This window comes from Schistocerca nitens, chromosome 1 (genome assembly GCF_023898315.1).
Source record: "Schistocerca nitens isolate TAMUIC-IGC-003100 chromosome 1, iqSchNite1.1, whole genome shotgun sequence".
Lineage (NCBI taxonomy): Eukaryota > Metazoa > Arthropoda > Insecta > Orthoptera > Acrididae > Schistocerca > Schistocerca nitens.
Genome location: NC_064614.1, coordinates 839876082 through 839882081, shown reverse-complemented (window position 1 = coordinate 839882081; position 6000 = coordinate 839876082).

The window sequence follows — 6000 nt, the reverse complement described above, 5'->3', positions numbered from 1 at the left end:
CTAAATTAATATGTGTTGAATATCAGTTCGATAACTTTAGCCATTTTCGAAATTTGGACGTTTTCTGTAAAAATCATTGGCGCAACAGAAAAGAGCTAGAGACTTCAAAATTTATATTTAGATTCATCTTTCATAATAATTTAATAAAAGCAGTACTTTGGATTTCACAAATTAAGATTTTAGTGGAAATTCATGATTTTCTGGTTTTCATCTCAAAACTTAAGGAAGCAAGATAGATTAAGTAGGCTAATAAATAAGGCTAGGATGTTTAGATTTAAATAAGTTGGAGATCCGCTATAACTATGAAGATGTGAAAAGTTTCATTTGAATACCTATAAAATTATAGCGATAGCGTATCTCCAAAGGGCCAGTCCAGAGCTCGTCTACTGCGTGTAGTGCAATTAAATTAATTCTCTCGCCCAAAATATTTAACTTAGCCATGTCAAAATTTTATTATCAATACTTACCTGCGTGCTGAATGCACATTTAAATTAAGAGCTTCATCGGCCATCAGCAAGAGAAGCTATGATTTATTCGGTAACTTAATGTGGTGCATTACTAGCCCAGCGGCTAGTTGGGAGAGCCGATTTGATCTGGCGTTCCCTCAGCCGTCCGCACCCCGGCTTTATATATAAGAACGCTGCGCGAGGAAGCAAGGCCCCAGTTCTCTCCAGACGCTGAATAACACGCCATCTGTGTCGGGAGTCGCGTCGCGTCGGTATCACTGCTACAAACAGCCTCGGATGCCGTATTCAGTTACTCGAGATGCGCGTAACCAGGAAATCATTTGCGAGTGAAGTGTTAATTCTGGGATGATTTTCATTATCTAGCTTCAGTTTGCGTAATGTCGTATTTTCACGTGCCATCGCGGGACAGACATTCTACCAATTATTTAGCGTGGCGTTTGATGAAACTAATCATCAAATTATGGCGAGCATTCATATTAACATTTAATTCGGACATTTATAGTTGCATCAGCGCATTAGACTCTGAACTGCTCTGTTAGTTAGGTTGTATGGATACTTGTGTTTTTTATCAGTGACTTTCAGAATATACTCAACTATTTTGGAAAATCGTTTTTGATTATAAATCCCGGACAATCTCCTAATTCCTCAGAGCTATAAGCTGCAGCTATAATTATATTCTCAGATGAAGTGGGCACTAGGAATTCTAATTACAGGCTTCACGTTTTGTTAAATCACTTTCTGGTTGCTAAAGTGTAATTAGAGAGCCAGTGTTGAGAACGGCAAAAGACAGCATAAATAACATTCTAAATAATAGGATCTGATTTTACATTCTTCAAACATTTATACAGCAGGCATATTTTTCTCCACACCGCCGCCCCACAGTGTGCTCTGTCTCTCCAGGAAGTTTAAAAACCTGTGCTGAACCAGCCTGTATACTGTAACAACCTGAGTGTCAATGACTTTGAACTGTTGGTATAGTGGGTAGAGTGGTATTTCTGGAATAAACTGAAGTGGATCTTATCTTTAGATACCATGGACGTAACTCCCTACCCTGTTTTATAACACGAAAAATGTTATTTTATCACTCCAATTAGAGGAAAAATTATCAATGTTGTCAAAATATAAACTTCAAATTACATAACGGCAGACATCGAAAAATACGCTTTTTGTCATGGTTTTGAGTATCAACATGGTATTGAGTGTCAGCCTGTGGGTAGTGTTTGGTCAGAGCATAAGCCAATTTCATCGACTGATCGATAAAAGTTTCATCCAGACGTATTCATGATATTCGGTCAGCAGCTATATGGATTCATATATCGACTGCGTGTTTCCGAACGTCTTCTACTCATCATCCCTACCTGTCGTCGGTTCATACTACTCTTACCTGTTAGAACGTGCACACACACACACACACATACACACACACACACGCAGTGAAAATTAGGAGGTACAACTAATTTGTATTATCTCGGCTGTCTACTTCATAAAAATAGTTAAATCATCAAAATGTTTTATCTCATTGTGCGGGACTGTCTTAGTGCTATAAATAATTATGCTGTATGGAGGACCTTGCTAATACAGGTGACTAATCGTTGGTTTGTCCAAAGGACCTACTTTAATGTCGATTTGTGTTTTAAATCACACTGTGTGAGGTAAACTGTCACATTTTTGATAAACAGTCATTCTTCCTATTCTCGCGTCATCATGAATGGAAAACAGCCGAGCTATGTGTAATGAGGACAAATGTGTGTATATGCTCAGCGACTTATTATGTAAGGGAACACAATTATTGGGTTCCCTTACTATTTGGGACATATTGTTTAAACTCATTTCATTGGTTTATGGTATGTCGGTCACGCTATGCTATACCTAGCATTGAGTATGAGCCCAGAATCAAGTTGCCTAAATGACACAATATCTCCTTCTCGCATTGCTCGTGTTCCCGCCATCATGTATTTTACACTCTGTTTTTAAGTTACTTCCACCTCACTACTTTAATTTAAATTACTACTGTCACTGAGTTGCTGCTTTGCCTGACCGTGACCGGCGCTAGCAGCGCGTATCGATACATCCCCTGTCGTAGTATCTTTGCTTGAATGCTAATACTTCCCAGTCGTTGTCTACCGTAGGGAGTTCGGTCGTGGGTTCGGGCGGCCAGTCAGTTGGAACGTGTCTGGAGTGCAGTCCGGACCTGCCAGTCGGGAGATGCAATGCAGCACTGGTGCAGTCGGGTTGGAGCAGTGAGGTCGGCTCTCCTGACCATTGTCGCCACGCTTCACTTTAGCTAGGACACTGTCTTGGTGGATCGTCGGTCGGTCGTCCTACCAGATGACGCGTTTTGGCTCACCGATCGTTCATGAGTCGGCTGTGTGTGTTTGCATCGACTCAAGATTTGTTTTCGTGCGCGCTTAGTTGCTGTTGGGTATAGTTCAGGTCGTCGTGCAAGTGTTTGTCACGTGCGTGCAGTTGGCATTATTTCCACTGACGACTATTTTATATGTTGTCGGCGTTCTGCGGCGAGTCGGTCGATTGATGCGAACCAGGGAAGTTATCTCCACGCGGTGCAGTCGGCTGGGTCCGCTGGCGGTCCCTGCACAGTGTCAGAGAGTGTGTGGAGCTGTCCAATCGCTACGAGATTCGTCGTTCACCCACCCTAGACATAAGAGTTGAGTAGTGGTTTCAATTACCCAAGCCACGTGTTTTCATGTTGTGTGGTTCGTTTCGGTGGTTCCCTGTTGGGGAGGTTTTTCTGTGAGCAACACAGTGTTTCTATTGCTGGAATTTAGCCGCCATGCGATGCAATTTACTATATTGGTTAACTACAATTAGAGTGCACCAGCGGAATTTTCTGCCTTGTGGCCGTTAGTGTTCTGGTTACCTGCCCTGGCCACTAACGTAATTAAAAAATGTTTCATATGGCTCTGAGCCCTTTGGGACTTAACATCTGAGGTCATCAGTCCCCTAGAACTTACAACTACTTAAACCGAACTAACATAATATCACACATATCCATGCCCGAGGCAGGATTCGAACCTGCGACCGCAGCAGTGACGCGATTCCGGACTGAAGCGCCTAGAACCGCTCGGCCATCCCGGCCAGTAAGGTAATTTCAGGCAGCGTCCTTTCTTCACCTGTTGTCGCTGTGCAACATGGTGTGTAATTTTGACAGCTAATACATACTCCATTGTGGATAATCACGTTCGTAACCTTTTGTGTTTGAGTTCTCATTTACTGGTTGGTGGCAAGCAAGTCATTTTGTTGGTCGGTCCGTGGCTGTCCCCTGGTTGGGTTCCGACGGATCAAGTGTAGTTGGGCTCACCACCTGTCTCACCTAAGTGAACGAGGGCACACCGACCCCCTGGAGGCTGCTGAGTGCCGTTTCCTTTATTGTCCTGCTCACCGGTGCCTAATACTCTGTTAATAATCTGTCACAGCCAATGATTTAAAAATTCTTGCTTTTACTGGACATAACGTATTTTGAATTTTGAAAAATCAATTGTGGGACTTAAGCTGCTTAAATCCTTATTCTTGAAATTACCCTTTAAGAAAAAAACATTGCAGCATTCTGCCTTAAAAGGTTATGGTAATACATTTTAAAATTTTCAAATTTAATTGTGGCCCTCAGCCACTTGTGTTGCACCTTGCATATATTTGTTCTATCTACTTTTGCCTTGAGGCTTTCCAGCCTGGCTGTGATACCATATGTATTTTAATTATTTTATTTGCTATTTTAGCTGCATTTTTATTTGGTTGACTTTTAAGATTTCTTGTTTGGAGGCCCTCAGCCCTGAAATAATTGCCTTTTTGAAACGCTTAGTTCTAAACGTTCGGATATGTGCCGTTTTGGTTTAAAGGTGTTATTAAATTATTAGTTACAATTTTGAGTGAACCTGACCGACTCCGTATTTAGCGCTTTCCACAACCGTAATCACCTGTTCTACCCTGCGGGCTCTCACGCACGTCCGTATAATCTCCTTGAAAGAGATGTGCAAAGCGTACTTCTTTGAAAGGTTTCAAATAAAATTATTGTAGACTGTCCAGTCACACTAATGTGAGCACCACTCAGAGCTTGAATAACCATCTTTCTCATGTCTTACCTCTGCGAGACTTGTAGAAACAGTCAAAGAGGTTCTGGAAGGTACCGACAGGGACGTGGAACCATGCCGACACCATCGCCCGGGCCGACGCGCTAAGCTTCTTGGTTGAGGATCCGTCATGTGAACAGCCCGATCGAGGTGGCCCCACAGATTCTCAACTGGGTTCTAATCTGGGGATTTTGGTGCTCTTCGAACCGCGCACGTAAACCGCGAACTGTGTGACACGTTGCATTGTCTTGCTGATGAATGCCACCTTGGTGACGAAAAACAAACTGGTTATACCGCTGGACATGGTCCCCAAGGTTAGACGAGTACTTCTGTTGGTCCATTGTACCTTCCTGAACGCCGATATCACCTAGGAAATATCGTGAAAACATTCCCTCCTCCAGCCTGAACCCTTCCGGCGGTTGTTATATGGTGTTTGCTTTCAAAAGTTTCACGCCGTACACGCCAACGGTCACTTATCTGATGGTACACGAAACCTGTTTCATCTGGAAGAGCCTCCTGTCACACTCACCCGAGCGTCCAGTTGCGGTACTGACATGCAAATTCCCGCTTTCGTCACCGATGAACGGCAGTGAGCATAATGCATGAACAAGTTAGCCTGTAAATACGTCACCCTGTTCAACTATTCTACACAAGCCACGTTACAGTGTGTGGTGGTACCTAGGGCGTCGCAGTCATTACCTCCTGCCCTATCCCTATCCCATTCATGAATAAGCCGAGAACGATTGTCGGTAAGTCACCGTATTAACCGTAATGTCTCTCATTTCCTCGTCTTGGTCATTTCGTGTGACTTATATGGAGGAAGTAATGTGTCGACCGACCCTTCTTAGGCTTTCGGAACTTCAATAGTAAATCTCGCCGCCACGCACAACACACTTCTTGTTAAGTATTTGTTGAGCATGTCTGCGACACTCTCGAGCTTGCTAAGTGATCAGGTGACGATACGCGTCGTTCTTCTTTGGATGTTCTACCTCCTCTGTTAATTCTACCTAATAGGTGTCCAAGGCTGATGGTAAATACTCAAGAATCGTTGGAACGAATGTTTTGCTAGCATATTCTTACACATATTTTTTCCATGGCCAGTACACTTGTGTGTGAACTCGCGTTGTATTGATGAAAGATGGCTACCTTCCTTGTCAAATGTGGCCTTTTTTCTTTTACTGTAGATGCTCTAGGAGGTTAGCGTAATATTGTTCAGCGACTGTTTGAGCAGATAATCTATCAGCAGAATCCCTTTCGCATGCTAGAAAATGGACGCCATGGCCTTTTACCGACCGACCGTATTACTTTCTGCTTTCTTTGGTGGTGGTAAATCAACATGCTTACACTACTTTGTTCTTTTGCCTCTAGGTATAGCAGTGGATATAACTTCCAACTGTGGTCACAAACCGGAGTAAAAAGTCTTGTTTGCTACACTGAAAACGGGTCGC